Source organism: Ursus maritimus, unplaced genomic scaffold (genome assembly GCF_017311325.1).
Source record: "Ursus maritimus isolate PB19 unplaced genomic scaffold, ASM1731132v1 scaffold_6, whole genome shotgun sequence".
Classification (NCBI taxonomy): domain Eukaryota; kingdom Metazoa; phylum Chordata; class Mammalia; order Carnivora; family Ursidae; genus Ursus; species Ursus maritimus.
Genome location: NW_024426774.1, coordinates 69459731 through 69480197, shown reverse-complemented (window position 1 = coordinate 69480197; position 20467 = coordinate 69459731). Strand labels below are relative to the sequence as shown.

Below are 20467 nucleotides of genomic sequence, written 5' to 3'. Positions count from 1 at the left end.
GAGCAGCATTGGGACTGTCCCCCATGGGACAATGGGGGAGATGGTAGATGGGAAAAGGAATGAGTAAATGAAGGCTTGGTTTGATGTACCAAACTCTAAGCTTTGAACCTTTCACTGTTTGGGTTAAGTACCTCCAACATGAGGGTGAGTGGAGTAATGTCAGGGCCTGGGCCGCAGCTGACATAAAGTGGGACAGGAGTGATCTTGTGATGTTTCTTTCCTCTACCTTTTTGTTTGTTTGTTTGTTTAGATTTTATTTATTTGAGAGAGAGAGAGTACAAGCAGAGGGAGCAGCAGAGGGAGAGGCAGGCTACCTGCTGAACAGGGAGCCTGATGCAGGACTCGATCCTACAGCTTTGCGATCCTGATCTGAGCTGAAGTCAGATGCTCAACAGACTGAGCCATCCAGGATCCCCTATCCTTTATCTTATTACTTTACCTACTTGGTTCTGGGTGGGGAGGCCGGATGTTTCTCTCTTGCACAGGACAAAGCCCAGGAGTTCAGGAGTGACGATTCCAAAATCAGCTAGACCAAAAACAAAACAAAACAAAACAAAAAACAAAGTGAGTTAAATAGAGAGAGGGTGATAATGGGGAAACCATGCACATGGATCTTCTTTTCAAGTGGCAGTTCACCACCCTAAATGCACGGCCTCAGGTAGAAATGCAGGTTAGAATTCAGAGCCCAACATCAAAGATAGGGTGCTTTGTTTCAGCAGGTTAAAAAGCAACTCATGGTATCACTGTGAATATATCTGGAAGGAGTTGGCAACTTCAAAGGGATTCATTAAGAGATCTCCCCATTAAAGTCCCTGGAAGTTTACTAAACTGCACAAACGTGCTTTTATTAAAAGCTAAAAGCAGGCCTAGGAGGCATTTTAATAAAGATCTCCAGTTAGCTAACTGGACCACGACAGCTGTGTTGAGGGCCTAGAACAGAGAGAAGTCTGTTGTGATGTATCTCTTAGGGCAAAGTTCCTAACATTTCTCACTTCAATTTTTTCTTCTTTAAAACCCAGCCTTACAGGGACACTGAGAAGATTAAATAATATTGTTTGCAAATTAATTCATTAATGTTAATTCCTTTACAGGTAAAACAAAGTGCTCAACATTACATCTGAACCAATGTCTGTGATACTTGCTTTGGAAAGATTCTAGGTTCTTCCCAAGTGTATCATGCCTAAAAGACAAGCAGCAGGAGAGGAAGGTTAAACTCAACCCACTCCTTGAGGTTCAGAAAGAACAAAATGGTGGGATGTTGAAGGAAGGAGGCTGTTGGAAGGTCAGAATTTGAATAAGAATTGAAAGAGGTATTCTCTCATCCCCCTAATGTTTAAATGATCTCGCTTGGTCTTAAGAAGTGAAACCTACAGGGTCTGGTAAAATTTTGAAGCTTTCTGAAAGGTTGCTCAAAAAGATAAGAACACAGAGAAGAGCCATTGTTGGACAGACAAAGTGACATACGCACACTGCCATCTTGAATCCCGGACAAAAAGATTCGCCATGATTACAATTGAGCTTTCAGTCTAGAGGCCAATTCAGCCAAACATTTTGTTCATGCTTTTTAAAACTCAGTGGCGAGTACATAAAAATGTCTGCAACCCAGATGAGGTTGTTAAATTCTTTCTTAAGAACAAGACAGAAAGGAGAAGTGATTTACTAGAGTATGTTGCTGGGTTTGTGTTTTATTTTTATTTTTGCTCTTCTAATCCCCAAGCCCGCAGCAGCCCGTCTCGTTGAATCTTGATTTGTTTTTGTCTTATATGAATGTGAACATCCATCCTCCCAGCAGAAATGGTAAATAGCTATACACATCTATGTCACGAAGTGGTCATAAATAACAATCATTTATGGGGCTGGTGGGAGGGCAACCTTTGGGCTTTGAGAACTGCCTGCAGTAACATTGTTCTATGAAGTTTCCTGTAACTAAAGGGGCAAAAAGCATGGATTCCTGTTGTTACTGTTTAAAATTATTATTTTAAAGTAATACATGCACACAGTAAAAAATTGTTATGTCACAGAGTGGTGGTATTAAATGAAAAAGCTCTATGTCTGCCTCAGTGGTAACCACTTAAAAATGATAAGTTTCACGCTACACAAATCCTATATGAGCACTTTCTTGCAAAAATGTCAAATCACACAGACAAAGCTAGAGTCCTTCTTGACCATCACCTCAATTACATTCCCCTCCTCAGAGGTAGCCACCATTGTTAACAGGGGTGGGTTTCCTCCCAGAGCTTGAGAATTTTCACAGGGATTCTTGTTTTGGTTTTTATTTTACACAAATGGTATCCTACATTTATAATCCAACAACTTGCTTTTTTTTGACTTAATAACATGTCTTGGATAGGGGCACTTGGGTGGCTCAGTCAGTTAAGTGTCCGACTTTTGATTTTGGCTCTGGTCATGATTTCAGGGTTGTGAGAATGAGCCCCATTTTGGGCTTTGTGCTGGGTGTGGAGCCTGCTTAAGATTCTCTCTCTCCCTCTGCCTCTCCCCAGCCTTCCTCTCTAAAAAAAAAGGTAATGAAAAAACATGCCTTGGATATCTTTCCATGTCAGTGCATTTTATATGTACTTCACTCCTTGAAACTGTTGTATGGGGCACCTGGGTGGCTCAGTCAGTTAAGCGTCTGCCTTTGGCTCAGGTCATGATCTCAGGGTCCTGGGATCAAGTCAGGCTCCTTGGTCAGTGGGGAGTCTGCTTCTCCCTCTCCCTCTGTGCGCTCTCTCTGATAAATAAATAAATAAATAAATAAATAAATAAATAAAAACTATTGTATAATATGACTGGGCCATAATTTGTTTATGTGTAGTGAACATTCAGATATTTTCAATTCTTTAATATTACAATACAGAGCTGCACTGAACATCATTGTCCCTACTTCCTGGACACATGTAGAAGTATTTTTCTAGAATAGATAGGAAATACCCATTTTTAGCCATTTCTATTTTTAGTTTTTCTGTTGTTTGTCATGATCATTCAAAATAAGACATTTATCATTTATTTCTTGATTCATCAAATTTAAATCTTATCAATTCACTACTTACTATAAGAGATGGGGAATTCAACTCACTTATATGACCTTTCACTTCCCTTCCACTGCCAACTTTTGTTACATTTTTATTACAGTAATAAAATATATATATAATACAACTTATATAATACACTTGAATATCTAGTTTTTATAACATCAACTTTAGACAATATCTCTTGAGTCTCTATCACGAATGAGGGTATTAGCACTTCCGTCCCCCTCTTCTCTCTTGCCGACCTCTGTCAGTTACAGTATTACTTTCACCTTGTCCAGGTTCATAACCTTTACATTCTATTCTGTAACTGTACAATCCTCTATGGTTTCTCTGTGGACTGATTCCTAAATGTTGGAAACCTTTTGACAATGTTTTAATATCAAGACTCTTTAAATAATATTCTCCTCATACCCAAGCATTGTTGTCGACCCCTTAGAGAAGGAGCGGTATTGTTCAAAGAAAACTGTTCAAGCATCAAGGTCAAAGGGATTGTCTTTTCTTCCTCTTTGTCACATGCTGGAAATCATGCTGCATTTTAGTTTGCTTTACAGATGGAGCTTAACTTTCTAACAACATCCTTCCACCTCTGACATTTCTAATCTTTCTTCCTTCCCTCTTTCCTTTCTTCCTCCCTCCCCCACCCGCCTTATTTCTTATCCAACTCTGCCTTTATCTTCCATGTGCATTGGGGTTACAGTTTTCTTTGCTCTATTTTACCTGTAAATAAGTTCTTATCCATTTTCTCTTTTCCAGAAAATCATCAAATTCTCTGGTCTGTGAACAACTCCTCCTTTCCATTCTCTTTTGTGCATTTTCACTCTTGTTTTAGTAGAGGTTTGGGGGAAGGGAATGTAAATACGCCCACTCTGTCATCCATCCTGGACCCGACAAAGCAGGAATTTTTAAAAGCCACCATTAAAAACCACCGTTTCTTTGAAGGCATTTTCAACATATGGGTGCCAATTTCAGCAAACAAAACAACTCTTGGTTTTCTAATTAGCCAGAGACAGGTGAGAGAATCTATAACCCATACCACAAAACGAAACACTAGAACCTGTCAGAAATGGTGTTCACTACTAATTCCGTTACAAGGCATCTAGTCTAAAAACTTGATCTCTACATCCTTGTTTGTCAGTCCTGGCTAAGAAGGGGAGGGACTGAAGAAGGACTCCAAGGTCCATGTGTGAGCTGTAGGGATAGGTTGTTTAATGGTTCCTCATTTTTCAGTGCTGCTTCCCCAGAGAACCGGTCCTGCCAGCAGCCCAGGGGAAGTCAGGATAACATAATGGATAAGAATTGGGGACCCAGGGGGCACCTGGGTGGCTCAGTTGGTTAAGCGTCTACCTTCAGCTCAGGTCATGATCCCAGTGTCCTGGGATTGAGCCCCTGAGTCAGGTTCCCTGCTCAGTGGGGAGACTGCTTCTCCCTTTCCCCCTCCCCCTGCTTGTGCACTCTCTCTGTCAAATAAATAAATAAAATCTTAAAAATAAAAAAGGAATTGGGGACCCAGGGATTCTGACACTTCATAGCTGTGTGATTTCTTTTACTACTTCATTCCTTAAGCTTCAGTTTCCTCGTCTATAAAGTGGAGGAATAGTTTTCATCTCGTAGGGTTGTTATGCTGATTAAACACAATAATACATGTAAATCACTTGGTGCCAACACCAGCAAGTACCAGTAAATGTTAGCCACTTTTATAAAGAACTTTGCATTTTGAATATACAGTCCTCTGTGCGAAATTGCAGAGGAAGAAAGGCAAATGGTCCCCATCCTCACAGAGTTTCTAGTCTAAGGAATGGCAAATATTTTCACTCTATGATTCTTCACATATGGCAAGAGGTTTAATGGATATCTGCTGGATAAATAATTGAATAACCTAGGTTGCAAAGGCAGACACAACTCTTTCTTTCAAGGAATACTCAAAGAGAAATAAGACACATATTGTATAAACAAATACTGAGTACGTTTAATCCCAGTTCACTAATGTGATAATTCATTCAACCAATATTTGTTACTCATTGACTATGTGAAGAAATTATGTTAGGTCATTTAACAAGGTACAGTCCCTGCCTTCAAGGAGTTTAAAATCTAGTATATAAGATTTATACACAGAGCTAAATACATTAGGATGAGGGCTTTACTGCCAATCGAGGCAAGGGAATTTGCTAAGATGCATTATTCCCACCATCCAAGTCCTCTCTCCCCTCCCTGGCCACCTTCTATCTCTCCCGTGTGTCTATAGCAATGTTTATTTCTGAAGTAATTAAAAAAAAAATCATGTGGACTGTGTCTGAAAAAAAAGGTGATAGGTACATAGTTCCCTATCTTCCTGAATAAACCCATGGATTTAATCTCCCCGCAGGCTAATGAACTTTGCAGAAAGCACACATTTTTCCCACTGACTTCCTAACCCTAGCCACTCAGCGCCTTCTTTCTCTGTGATAGAAACCCTTTCCTCCATTAGTCATCTTATAAGCACATACCTATGGGGAAAGATCTTTCACTTGCAAATTCCACCATTCCCTCCAACTCAGTATATTTCTGGAGGTAGAGAATGGTATGGAGAAAAAAAACCTTTGAAGCCAAACAAACACGAGTGCAAATCTCAGCTCATCTCTTTACTAGATGAGTGACCTCAGGCAAGTTAACTTAAGCTCTCTGAGTCTCAGTTTCCTCCCACATAAAATGAAAATGATAATGCTGTGTCAGAAACTGCTAGTTCTTCCCCTAAATCCAGCCTATCCTTTGCCATAGGAATAGAATTTTTAGCTGGTCACAAGGTTGCCTAGAATAGAACAAGCATTCCTTGGCCATGTGAATAAATTCTGGTTAAAGGGGTGTAGGTGGAAGCAACGGTGTGCTGATAAAGGCTTCACTGGCTCTACACACACACACACACACACAGTGTGTACACATATGCACCTAAGTTTGTTATAAATGTTACTGATATTAAAGACATACAATTTACAAATAATGAAATATACAGTACTGTATTACAAGTTCCATACAGCCAACTGAATCTTACAGAATGTTTTGGTTAATTGTTGGGGAACGAGAAGTTCAACCATGGTTTGACAAACGGAGTTCCGTTTCAATTCCCTCTTTTCCCAATAAATGGATTGCTGTTCTATCTGAAATGTGATCTACTACTAACCTGTTTTTCATCCTCATATAAATTATATTCACTAAACTGAAATCTCTTTCAGCCTTAGCACTACATTGTGTCAAAAGCTCACTCATTTGCCAAGGAGGTAAGTGACTTCTCTGCAGAACTGGAGAATGGTATTCTAATGCTGGAAGGATATTGCCTTAATGTTTTGCGCTATTCATAATGTAGTGACCACACATACACCACACTTTTAAGTTTCGTCTGCATTTTTGACCTTTTTTTCCATCACTTTCCTAAGTTTAGACAAATAACAAAATAATAATTCAAATCCCGACTTGTAGCCTTTGCTGATGTCCGTGGTGTAAACATTCTCATCATGGCTGAGTTTAAACTACCAGCATGAGGTCACTGAACACAAAGTTGGAAAGAAATAAGCAGGGTTTCCTTCATATGAAAGCAACAAATATAATTTTACGTTATGGTTATTTGGAATTCTCTGAGTTGTCAATTTATATTTTCTTACCGTTCTTAACACTATATTCTCTCTCATTTTTGAGAACTTTCTGTATGTTATCAGTCATATGTCCTATCTCTCACTGGAAGGTAAGCGCCATGAATACAGGTACTCAGACAAATGACAAAATAATAAATCAAACCCTGACTTGTGGCATTTGCTGAATGTTTTATTCAGCACTGCCTCTGGTTACACCCATCCTATAAAAGATGTTCAAAGAAATATTTGTTAAATAAATGAATTTGATAAACCAATGTTGCAAATATTTCCCGACTATAATTTGTCTTATTTTATTTATATTTATGCTTTTTGCCATACAAAAGTGTTAAATTGAATGTTGTCTAATATGTCTGCCTTTTCATTTATTGCATTGGAATTTTCTGTTCTATTTAAGAACGCCTCTCTCAACCCAAGGTGGATTATTCTCCTAAAATTTTCTAGAAGTTTTATTTTTTTGTTGTTACATTTAAATCTGGAATCCATCTGGAATATATTTTTGTATATGACATGCATTTCTTCCAGATGGCTAGCCCATTGTGCCACTTCTGTAAATAAATTATTTTTCTCTGCTAAGCTGAAATTCCACCTTTGTGGTACATTAAGTTCCCATGTGTGCTGGACTCTATTTCCGATTCTCTAATCTGTTCCAGTATCTATTTGCCTACTTCTGGGCCTTTATGACACTCTTTTGATACACTGACTTTATCATAATGGTAATATAATAACAGAGCACAATTATAGTGTTTACTATATTCTATTCTAAGCAATTTAGATTTAATCTTCACCAAAACCCTATGAGATAGGTACTATTAATATTCTCATTTTACTGATAATAAAATTAATGGCAGAGAGGTAAATAGACATGCTCTGCCCCGTACCAGCAGCAAGTAGCAGAGCCTGGGTTTGAACCAAGGCACTTGTTCTTAGCCATTAGGTCAAACCACCTTTGTGTAGAACATGTAACCTTTTACTATTCCTTCACAAAATAATTTGCTTATCTATTCCTGGAAATTATTCTTCCGTAGACTTCTTTAAAATAATTTTATTGAGCTTCCAAACAAAAATAAAACCTCTCTATTGGGATTCTAATTAGAACTGTATTAACTTTATGCATTAATTGTGGGAGGCATATGGTTTTGTGAATTAAGTCTTCCCCTTTAGGAACGTGATCAACTTTTCTGTACAGTCAGGTCTCATTTCATGTACTCTTTATTAAGAGTTTCTAGTTTCCCTTCTATAGGTCCTGCATCTTGTAAAATTTTATCCCAAATATTTTGTAAGTTTTGTCATGGTTGTGAATGAAAATTTCCCCCCATTGTTGAAAAACCTATTGTTTTTCTGTTTGTGCGTGTTGTATGTGGTCGTATGTATATATACAGTGTTCAGTCACCTTACCAAATTCTCTTATTAATTCTACAGGTTTTTTTTCACTTGAGTTTTCTAGGAACACAGTTATATCACTTGCAAACTGAGATAATATTCTGTCTCTTCTCCCCTCCTTTCCTCCCTCCCTTTACTCTTTCCTTCCTTCCTTCTTTCCCTCCCTCCCTCCTTTTCTGTAATCTAGTTTTTGATTAATTGTGGAAACATTAATATAAGAAAGATTCTTTCTCTTTTATTTACCAGCTTTTAGGATAATAAATTACTGTCCCCTAGTTCTCTGAAGGTGATCAGTTAGAGTTTTTTCCCAGTGTTTTGTTTTGTTTTGAGAGGGAGAGGGAGAAAGGGGCAGGGAGAGGGACAGAAAGAAAGGGAGAGAGAGAAACTTGCCCAGCACAGAGCCTGACGCAGGGCTCCATCTCACAACCCTGAGATCATGACCTGAGCTGAAATGGAGAGTTGGACGCTTAACTGACTGAGCTGTCCAGGCAGCCCTCTAGGTTTTAAAAGCTGCGGTAAGATGTACTTAACATAAAATTTACCATTAGTGATATTTAGTACATTCGCAGTGTTGTGCAACCATCACCCCATCTAGTTCCAGAACATCTTCATCACTCCAAAAATAAACCCCCTACTCATTAAGTACTCACTCCCTTTTCCTCCCGTCCCCCAGCTCCTGGCAACTACTAATTTGCTCTCTGTCTGTACAGATTTACCTATTCTAGATATTTCATATAAATGAAATCATAGGAGGTGTGGCCTTTGTGTCTGGTTCGATCAATTCGTTTTTAAAAATATTATGGGGGCGCCTGGGTGGCTCAGTCGTTAAGCGTCTGCCTTCAGCTCAGGGCGTGATCCCAGAGTCCTGGGATCGAGCCCCACATCAGGCTTCTCCGCTGGGAGCCTGCTTCTTCCTCTCCCACGCCCCCTGCTTGTGTTCCCTCTCTCTCCGGCTGTCTCTCTCTCTGTCAAACAAATAAATAAAATCTTTAAAAAAAATAAAAAAAATAAAATATTATGAATTCATGGATTTAAACATATTTGATAGGTTTCAATAAATTACAATTATTACGTTTCTGAAGCTCAGATTTTCCTATCTTTGGTTAGTATGAGCCTCTTCTAGTTGGCTTCTGGGTTCTTTTGACACATTCAGACTATTCCTTGCTTAGTATTACAGGACATTCTAGGCTTTTTTGGTACATTTCTTGTGACAGACTTGGAATTGGCCATTTCTCTAAGAAACACAGATTTCTTTTAGTGAGAGATGGTATTTTAAGACCACATTTTGGGTACTTGTTTAGCTCATTGCTATTGGGTTGGTTACTGTTTCTAGGCTTTTTTAGTGGACAAATCTAGGTAGTATATATGTCTATATCTATATTTATATTTTCAAAGGTAAACTATCTCATGAGTTTATAGTGATATTTCTAATTTGAATTCAGGTCCACAAGTTTTTACTTAGCTTCTTCTATATTACAATTGTATGTCCTTTCTTCTGCACTATGAATCTGGTTCTCAAGGAAAAAGGGTATGATAGAGTCAGAATATGCCATGATTACTCATGTACTTAATTCTACATATCAATATACGATAGTCTCAGTAAAACAATACTATTTACTGAGAATAATTAGAATTGTTTTTTGCATTATGCTCTCCTTATACCCCCTCATTTTTTAAATAATTGTATTATATCTATATTGCCTGAGCACATAAACATTACATACTAGACAGACTCTCTTCCTTTTAATACTCATTTAGTTTTGGTTCTACAGTTAATTATATATTCTTTTTTTTTTTTTTTTGGAAATTGGTATTTGTTCATGAGATTTTCATCATTAAGAATTCTACAGAGTAAAATTACACCCAGTGGTCACACACTTGTTTGATCCATCATTTTGCTTCTTTTCTTGAAGGTATCCAAGGAGAATTTCACAACTAAGTCCGTAACATAATACCTCTTACTTAGGATACTGTATTTTTTATTATTTTTATTTTTTTATTATAATAATATGTTTTTTATTATATTATGTTAGTCACCATACAGTACATCCCTGGTTTTTGATGTAAAGTTCGATGATTCATTAGTTGCGTATAACACCCAGTGCACCATGCAATACGTGCCCTCCTTACTACCCATCACCAGTCTATCCCATTCCCCTGCCCCCCTCCCCTCTGAAGGCCTCAGTTTAATTATCATATGGTTTCTCTCATCTATGGAACATAAGAACTAGGAAGATCAGTAGGAGAAGAAAGGGATAAAGAAAGGGGGGGTAATCAGAAGGGGGAATGAAGCATGAGAGACTATGGACTCTGAGAAACAAGATAATTATATATTCTATATTTAATGTTCACCAATAGTCCTTATGTCAATGTCTCCCTAATGCTTTTGATTGTTTGAAGTTCATTCTCTAGTAGATTCCTCAGGAAGGGCTCATGGGTACAATATTCTCTGAATTACTGCATTTTGATGATCGTTGATCTGTGCCCTTTATACTTGAAAGTCAATGTTTCTGGATATAAGATCCTTGGCTCACATGTTCTTCTTTTGCGTATCTTAATTATTTTACTTCCATATCCTCTGTTATATGGTGTTGCCGTTGAAAGGTTTGATGCTAATCTAATTTCCTTAACCTTACACATCACTTTCGGTCTTTGCTTAGATGACCAAACCCTGAGTAGTCCCAGTGGTTCTTTGTCATTGTGAGGCCTTATCCTGCAAGGGAGCCCTAGGAGGCTGGACTGGGCAGTGCACAGGGGCAGAGGGCTTCAGCCTTGCAAGGGACCCCTAGCGTTCACCTGCTATTCAGTTGGGTCAAACTCCTCACAGTTTTACCTGCTCCTCCTTCACTGTCCTTCCATCCTTTCCAGTAAATACCTGTAAGCCATTCTGGGGTCTTCTGTTTGCATATCTATCTGATGCTATGTTGCTTCCCTCTGCTTTCTCCTATGCAAGGTCTGTGATACCATGCGGGTCTGTGGCTCCTGACAGTTTGTCCTCAGCTCCTTGTATTTTGGGACTTGTGTGGATATCCTGTCAATTAGTTTCACTATAAGTGTTATCCACGCACGGGTGTTTCATTCTGCCAACTATTGCTCTGTCTCTTTTTAAATAGGGAATCAGAGAGATTAAAGAATGACACTACCACCACCATCATCACCGGGGAGAAATCTTTTCTCTCTCTTACTCACCTCTACTCAATTATTAGTTGCTATTTCTAATCCCTTTAGAGCTGAAATGTTCCCAGAGGAAGGAGAGAAAAGATGGGTAGAAAGTTCATTTTTGACAGATACTGTTATAAGCTGGCTTCACATTTCCTAGGCCTGTTTTTTTTTTTTCTTCTTCTTCTTCTTTTCTCTCATGGCCACTTGTATAATTTTTTCAGATTTTTCCAGCTGGGTCCTTCTGATAGGAAATCTAGTGATGTGGGCAATGAATTCTATGTATCCTCTCTGCCCTGGATCTCTACTTTCCCTATTACCACTGTATAAACTCTTTCTGTTGGATTCTCATAGCTCTCTCACACTGCGCTCTTGGCAAGAATCAAAAAGGCTGATTTCTCTCCCTCAAGGCTTATGTCTGGTCTAAGGGAAGAAAGTCCAAGCACTGCAGGACAGATCAGTCCCAAAACAGCTAGCTGCCTATGTTCGAGCCACTGGAATAGCCAGTCTCTTGCTCAAGAGATTTCTTAGATGGGACTAAGACCCCAAACAACTGTGCTCTTCTCTCCCTCCCCTATTCCCTCCCAACAATACAAATCAAGCTTTCTGGGTTGTCCAATTGAAATCTTCTGGAATAGACTTGGGGTCAGGAGGTAACATTCCCCTCCTCTCTGGTGGAGGAGAGTAGGAATCACAGCTCGGCTATTTCCAAAGAAAAGACTCCTGACAAATTTCTCTTTAATTTCCAACTCTTGACCCTTTTGTGACTTCAAAGTGGGTGAGAGCTTTAAAAATTATGTAATAAATTATTGCTTTTTGACTTTATAAATTCTGCATGTGCTTTAGTCCTTCCTTTGGGATATAGTGATACAGAGTCTGATGTACTTTGCAGCATGAGCTGAAACTTCAATTTTAATGTAGTGTTATGTTTTAATAAGAAAACATTCATTTCCTCTATATTCTCAAAGCATAGCTATAGAGTTCAATTTAATATTCACTCATCATATTTTCTCATAATATCTTCTCTCTTATTCCCAGTCTTGTGGTTCTCTTTTTTATGTTTGCGCCTTTATTAGGTTTGAGAGAGATTTACCCATTTTATTGGTCCTTTTGAAATATTAAACTTTGAGGATTTAATGGAAGTTCCATAACCTTTTATACATTTCAATAATCCCAACCTTGTCTTTATTATCTCCCATTACTTTCTTTTGGTTTCCTCATTCTTTCACTACTTTCTTAAAAAAAAATTCATTGCAAATAAATGTATTTTTGGTACTCAGGCTATATAGTTTCCTCAGAGTACAGTGTTAGCTGTGACTTATTGGTTTTCCTCTTATTTTTTAAAAAATATTTTATTTATTTATTTGACAGAGAGAGCGTAAGTTGGGAGAGGGGCAGAAGGAGAGGGAGAAGCAGGAGCTGCTGAGCAAGGGGCCTGATGTGGGACTCGATCCCAGGACCCCAGGATCATGACCTGAGCAGAAGGCAGATGCTTAACCAACTGAGCCACCCAGGCACCCTGGTTTTCCTCTTTGATCAAGAAAATTTCATATATGGAGGCACCTGGGTGGCTCAGTCGTTAAGTGTCTGCCTTCAGCTCAGGTCATGATCCCAGGGTTCTGGGATCAAGCCCCGCATCAGGCTCCCTGCTCNNNNAGCAGGAAGCCTGCTTCTCCTTCTCCCACTTCCCCTGCTGGTGTTCGCTCTCTCAGTGTGTCTCTCTCTGTCCAATAAATAAGTAAAAATCTTAAAAAAAAAATTTCATATAAAAATCAATGGAACGAAAGCAATGCAGACAAGCAAAGACAACAAAAAGTGCATTTGACCCCCCCAAATTTGCAGTTAATTAACTAAATGGAAGAGATGCATTTTGAATAGTAGTGATAAATAAACTCCTGTATTGTTTGACAATCCAACTAATGAAAATGAAAAAATCATATGAACATACTGGCAAAAATTTATATGACTTTGCGATTTGGCAGAAAATACTAGATAACAAATAATTATATAAAACGCATGCAAACTTTACAATGAGGGCATTGATGACAAACTGGTCAATGGATATCATCAATTTAAAGATAATTTAAGATTAGTCATTGAATAAGAAACTTTGAAATGACCTGAAATTTTATGGTTTGTATATGAAAGAAATTTAATAGAGATTTCCTCAAATTTGACAACAGTCCTACAAAATTATATGATAATACCAATATCACATTTAATCTGAAGGAAAATTTCTAAACTATCATTAATAAAAAATAAATTTTGATCAACCATGCTAGAGGAAGAACTGAATTCTTTCTAGTTCCTCTATGGAAAGTAATATTATAATACCTTTGCCATATGAAGAGGCAATCAAAAAATGTGCAACCAAAACATTATGGAGGAGTGTCAGAAATTAATAAAAATACTATTAGATTATTTCATTATGTTATTTTTCTGTATTTTCTAATATTTGTAGAAAGTATTCACTTTTCCATTTTTAAATTTGTTATGTAATGTCTCTTTACATTCTAAATAAGTATTCAGATTTATATCCAATTTTGTATTTGTAATTTTATATTATTTCTCTTGAAGAACACTTCTTCCTCTACCTTCTCTACAGATTTATAAGCCTTAGGCCTCCCAAAATTTGTCTGCCCAGATTTGAACTAATTCCAATCACCTTCCTTCACATTCAAACACATTCTACTTATAGTAGCTTATTTCTTAAGGGGTAATGATGTTGCTTTCCATGTAGTGTTTGGGACGGGTTTTACAAGGAATCTGAGGATGAAGGTAACACCAATTTCAGGTTTCTTAGTGTGCTTCTAAAGCATTTTCTTAAAAAAAAAAAGAAATTCAAAATGGTTTTTGAGCCACTTGATGGTCACTAGATCATTAAAAGCAAATTGGATCACTTCCTTTCTTCTTGTATCTAATTAATATAGTCCAGACAGATAAAATATTTAAATATAAATAAGGAAGTCATAAACATATGCAAGAACTCCTATACAACATCAATGTGGGAAGAGGTTTTTAAGTTTGATACAAAAGATTGATAAATTTGAATGAATAAAAATAAGAAAATTCTGCTTGCCAAGAAATAATAAAGCTAAAAGACAAGCAACACATTGAGAAAAAAAAAACTATTAATAACACATATCCCATAGGGTTTATATCCTTAATATAAAGAGTCCTTACGTATTAATAAGAAAAAATATCAACAACCTAATAGAAAAATTGGCAAAGGATATTAATAGGCGCTTTATCAAAAAAAGAAATACAGATGACTTGTGAACATATGAAAAGTTGCCAAATCACCCCTATAATAAGAGAAATGCAAATTAAAACTGACAGATTGGCAAAGATCCAAAAGTTTGCAACACACTATAACTTAAAGTTATAGGTGAAGATACCAAGAAGCAGGCAACTGTTGGTGCAAGTGTAAATTGGCAGAACTTCTGGAAAAGGCAGATTAAATTTGACACAATAGCTTCATTTCTAGATATTAATTTTATAGATATGTCTACATATGTAAATTGTTACATGCAGAAAGGCATTCACTGTAGCATTGTTTCTAATAGCATAACGCTGGAAACAACCTAAATGTCTATCAAAAAGGGACTGGTTAAATACATAATAGTACATCCATCAATGGAATACTATGCAGCCACAAAAAATAGAGAACAGCTCTGTACAGATATGAAAAGTCCCTAAAGACCTATTATTAAAAATGCAATGTTCAGAGCGGGACACTGACATTTCAATGGATTCATTTAATACTTATGCTTTCATGGAATACCTCTTAAAGCCAGTGGTTACTATCAGGTAGAGAACTAGGGCAGGAATGAGTAGGTAGGCAGGAAGACTTACTTTTCAAGTGTTATTCCACGTACCTATCTTACCTATTAAAGTGCTACAATTATTTGTTAAAAATAAGACGTGAACTGTAACTAGGCTAGTGAAATATTTGAGCATTGGTAGTTCTTTCCCTGAAGGCACATTATTGGGTACATGGAGAAAAAGCAAGGTAGTCCAAGGCTTAAGTATAACATTGTCCTCTGCAAATAAGGTTATCACTATACTAGTGATCTGTGAATGGTTGCTGAGGAGTTTCTGAACTATCCAAATCCCAGTCAAGGTCTAACCTCAGGAGAACACAAAAATTTAAAGCTGAAGCCTATTTAGCTGTGTGATAGTTACCAGTCCAAAGGAAGACAGAGCTGATAGATGGGAGCTGGTCAACATGAGGTCTAGAAAAAGGAGGCCAAGAGTAGAATTTGACAGTATTCGTCTAGTACTGACACAGGGAGATGTTCTCTGGAATGCTGTGTCAGTTGTGTATTTTACTTTTTCTATAGAATTAGTAACTACTGTTTAAATGATCTTTGAGTAGTGGCTAAGAACATGGCCTTTGGAGACAAACAGATCTGGGTTCAAATCCCAGTTCTTCTTTTTTTTTTAAAAAATATTATATTTATTTATTTGAGAGAGAGACACAGAGACAGAGTGCGAGCATCAGCAGGGGAAGGAGCAGGAAGAGCAGAGGGAGATGCAGAAGCAGACTCCCCGCTGAGCAGGGAGCCTGACAGGGGTTTGTATCCCGGGACTCCAGGATCATGACCTGAGCCGAAGGCAGACACTTAACTGACTGAGCCACCCAGGTGCCCCCCAGTTCTTTTAATTATCTGGGTGATTTTAGGCACATGTCAATTCAGTTTATATATAGGTAAAATGGGGATAATAATCTTAACTTGAATAATCTTTACGTGAATATTGTCGTGGGTTAAAGAAAGTAACAGGAAAGGTGTAGTACAGTGGCCAGCATATAGTTAGTGCTTACTGAATAGTAACTACTTTTTAAAAAGATTTTATTTATTTATTTGACAGAGAGAGAGACAGCCAGCAGGACAGGGAACATAAGCAGGGGGAGTGGGAGAGGGAGAAGCAGGCTCCCAGCGGAGCAGGGAGCCTGATGCAGGGCTCAATCCCAGGACTCTGGGATCACGCCCTGAGCCGAAGGCAGACTGAGCCACCCAGGCGCCCCAGCAACTTATTTTTATTTATAGATTGCTTTTATCATCTCTGCAACTTAAAATCTTAAGGACTGGTTAATGATAGAAACAAATTAAACTGAGTCAAATGGATAGCATTTTGTCATTAACAAGGTAAAACAGAGCCTTCTAGACAGGGTCTCTCGGTGATGGGTATTAAGGAGGGCACGTTTTGCATGGTGCACTGGGTTTTATACGCAAGTAATGAATCATGGAACTTTACATCAAAAACTAGGAATGTACTGTATGGTGACTAACATAATATAATAAAAAATTATTATTAAAAAAAGAAAATGAGAGAAGCTCAGACCATTTTCTCTCTCTTTTGTTCTTCTATTTTTTATTTTTGAGGCTTTCGGTATTATATAATATAGAATGACAGAATAAGAGATACATGGTTGCAAAAAAATCGTGTGTTTTAAATGTCATTTACATTAAATGTAGAGGGATGTATTTGCATTTTGTGTTATTTGCATAATAATATTTGAGTTGTTAACGTATAGTGCATCACAGGATGGCATGAAAGTTTTTTTACATGGATGTCCTCCTCTTTTTAGTCACAGTGCATCTCTGGGACTGGATGGATGGCCTCCTTTGATGATAACATCAAATGTCTGAACTGGAAGCCCTTCGAGAGTGTGAGAACCAGCCAAATGACGGTCCTGAATCCCAGCCCCAGTGATAGGCAGGCCCTGTTCTAAGGAGGAAGGCAGAACACAAAGGCAAACTCCTCTAATGGTCTGCAAAACTCAGACAGACACACTTCTCTCTTCGAATTGCGCAGCATTTCTAACTTGCCAATGACAAAAGCCAACGTTTGTGTCTTGTGTTTTCCTCTCAGTTGGCGTGACATAGTCTCTAACACTAATCTGGGTGGGTTGTCACTTGGGGGCCTAGATAATGCTCTTTGTAATGCAGGGAAAACTCAATCCACTCACATTTCCCTGTATCATGGGGAGCTGCTTCAGGCCAGTTAAAATCAAGAAATGATATAGTTAAAAGACTTTTCAAGAATCAGAAATTAGCTCCTAAGTGGGGTCTTTAGTTGGACACCAAAGAGAAATGGCCCATTTTCTCCCTGGTTGAGTGAGTTTTTGCTGCTGACCTGTAAATTCTACACTATTTCAAAGTCACCGGCTGGGAAATTAATGGAAACTGAGCTGGGAATTTTTTCTTTCTTAACCCTTATGTGTGATGCCTTATTTAAAATAATTCAGACTCAAAGTGAATTTCTAGCAAATGGTGCTCTGGCTGCTATTAAGTTTATTGATGGCAAATCCATCATCCCTGCTTTTTATGTATGATGTCGCTGATGTGGTGATTTTTTTTTTTTTTAAAGCTCCATGGTGAGACTTTCTTAAAATCCACCTCTTCCTTCTGCCCCATAGTGCTATAAGTGACTTCAGGTTAAGATACTATTTAGCAAATTAATTTGCCATGTTGAGATTTTATGGCAAAGTTTTGCAAAACCATTAAGTAAACCACGCTTCTTTTTTCTATATTAGGATTTTTTTGATGTGCTAAGATTTTATATAAATTTGTTATTTATCTTGATGAAAGCCAGATAAATAAACGCTCCTATCGTGCGTAATAACTCAACTCTTTGCTTTCACAAGGCCAGAGCAAGGCTGAAAGGAAATTCATCTCAAAGCTATTAAGAAAAGCCAGATAGAAAGGAAGCATAAAAATGAAATGAACTATGGTGAAAGGGCCAGACCCTCTTCCAGACCGCCCTACATCATCCCAGCTACCCAGGTGGAACAAAGATTTAGAGCTCCAAATAGAACTCAAGAATGGAAAGAAATGATGTGGGATGGTCTGAGAAAGGGATCAATCTATCCTGTGTTCATGGGAGATACAGGAAGAAAAAGAAATCATTTGGCAAAGTCTCAACAGCCTAAGCTAGAAATAACATGTCCCACCTCCAAACTGCCATCATGGTCCCCATTTGAATACACCTCAAAAGCAGCCCTTTTTTCCACTGCTTTGTTTCCTGCCCAGGCGTGCAAGGGGACAAAACTAAGGAAGTGAAGAAACCACCTGGGTGCCTCCTTCCTGATACTTGGGGGACTGGTTGGTTCTAACTTTCCAGTTGTCACTGAAGCCCCTGGCGACTACAAAGACTACAAAGAAATTCTGACAAGTGATTTGGACCTTGAGGGTTTCCTCTAATAACCCATCTTTGGTGACTTTTCTTTTAAAGTCTCTACAACTGCATAGCACGGAGCTTGATGTCACTCTGCCTTCTCTCTCATTCGTTGACACTGGCATGTCTTATCTTTCCATCATGTTGGAGGACCTTGTGAATCCCTGAAAAACCTAGGCTTTTATTCCCACTCACCCAATGGAATTTCCTTAATTGCAATGTTTTTTTCCTCATTTTTCTGGGTCCAAATCTTGTCCACCCCCCAAAGAGCAGTTAAAGAGGGACACCTAGATGGCTCAGTCAGTTGAATGACTGACTCTTGACTTTGGCTCCATTCATGATCTCAGGGTCGTGAGATTGACCTCTGTGTGAGGCTTCACGCTGGGCAGTGAGCCTGCTTGGGATTCTCTCTCTCCCCCTCCCTCTGCTCTGGCCTCCACCTAAGATAAATAAATAAAATTTTAAAAAAATTCAAAGAGCAGCTAAAACTATTTCCAATTTGAGAAACCTTCTGTAGCACCATTAGTCATTCTTTGTGGTGGCCTCCTTTCTATGTTTGGAGAATTAATTACCCTTATAGGGCACGGTCCATTTTCCCCTACAACCCTGAGAATGCCAGATACTCACTTTCCCAGCCTTCCTTGCAGCTAGGTAGGGTGTGGACAGGTGACCTAGGCTCTTCCGGTGAAATGTCTCTATCCCACACTAGCTGTGAGAAGAAGCAGGGATGGTGCAGAACCCATTCTGGTGGCCAGTGGGGACTACAGCAGTAACAAATAATCTGTCTTCCAGAGGCAGTGAGGGCTGTGCTCCCTGTAGCTGAATTGCTTGTGTCCTCTGGGCAAGCAACTTAGTCTGTGCCCAGCAGCAATGGCTGTGATGCTTTTGCCATTCCAATTGCCCAAATAATTTAGAACATTGTTTCTGCCTGCACAACCTCTAAATCCAGTTCTCCAGTCTCCCTGAGATTCTGTGAGCTACCCACTAGTTTTTTAAACAGTTTTATTGAGATATAATTCACATACCCATTTAAAGTGTACAATTCAATGTTTTAAAGTAAATTTACAGGATTGTGCAATGATCACCACAATCTAATATTAGAACATTTTGTCCTTGCAAAAGAAACCCCATACCTATTAGCAATTACTTTCCATTCTTTCCCCTACTCCTGGATCTAGGCAACCATTACTCTACTTCATACCTCCATAAATTTGCCTATTCTGGCATTTCATATATATGGAATTGTACAGCATGAGTTTTTTTGTGATTGGCTTCTTTCATGTAGGATAATGTTTTTAAATTTCATCCATGTTTAGCATGTATTGGTAATTCATTCCCTTTTATTGTTGAATAATAGTCCATTGTATGGCTAGCCCACATTTTATTTATCCGTTCATCTGTTGATAGGGTATTTGGGTTGTTGATAGATATTTGGATGTCTCTATGAGCATTCATGTATAAGTATAAATGGTTTATCTTCATTTCTCTTGAGTATATACCTAGGAGTAGAACTGCTGGCATGGTAACTATGATTAACCTTTAAGAAACGGATAAACTGTTCTTTAGAGTGGCTGCACTATTTTGTAATGTGTGAGGATTCCAATTTCTCCACATCTTAGTTGCCAAATAATCTTTCGTTATTATGTCTTTATTATTACAACCATTCTAGTGAATATGAAGTAATAAATGATTGTGGTTTCGTCCACTAGCTGTTAAAATAAATTCTTTCCGCTTAAATCTAGTTTCTTGCAACTAGATCCCTGACCGATCCATTCCTGGTTCAGTGCACACTGGCCTGTCCTATTTTTGGACTGAACTACACAATTGAACATTCATCCATTGCCTGAATGCAAGATGCTTTTCTCCTCTCCAAGGTCATAAGCTACTGAAGGTCAAAGAGCCCATTACCTACTTCTCTGTCTCACCTGCAGTGTCTAACTTGAAGCTCGACACTTACGAGGCTCTTAATTGGAAAACTGCCGACTGGTTCATCAAAACAGTCTTTTGCTTCCTACGCAATTCTAGAAATGTGTCTTTTATTCTTTCATTAAGAAGATTCCATCATGGAGACATGTAGCAGGTACTGGGGAC

General features: G+C 38.2%; 1 long non-coding RNA gene across 1 annotated transcript in view; it reads right to left on the bottom strand.

The window, feature by feature from the left end:
* Positions 1-418: 418 nt before the first annotated feature.
* The window catches only part of LOC103671245, an 80608-nt gene continuing 60559 nt past the window's right edge, over positions 419-20467 (bottom strand). Inside the window, exon 3 of the long non-coding RNA XR_570789.2 lies at positions 419-526. This is a non-coding gene — a long non-coding RNA (uncharacterized LOC103671245). The remainder of the gene's footprint in view (positions 527-20467) is intronic.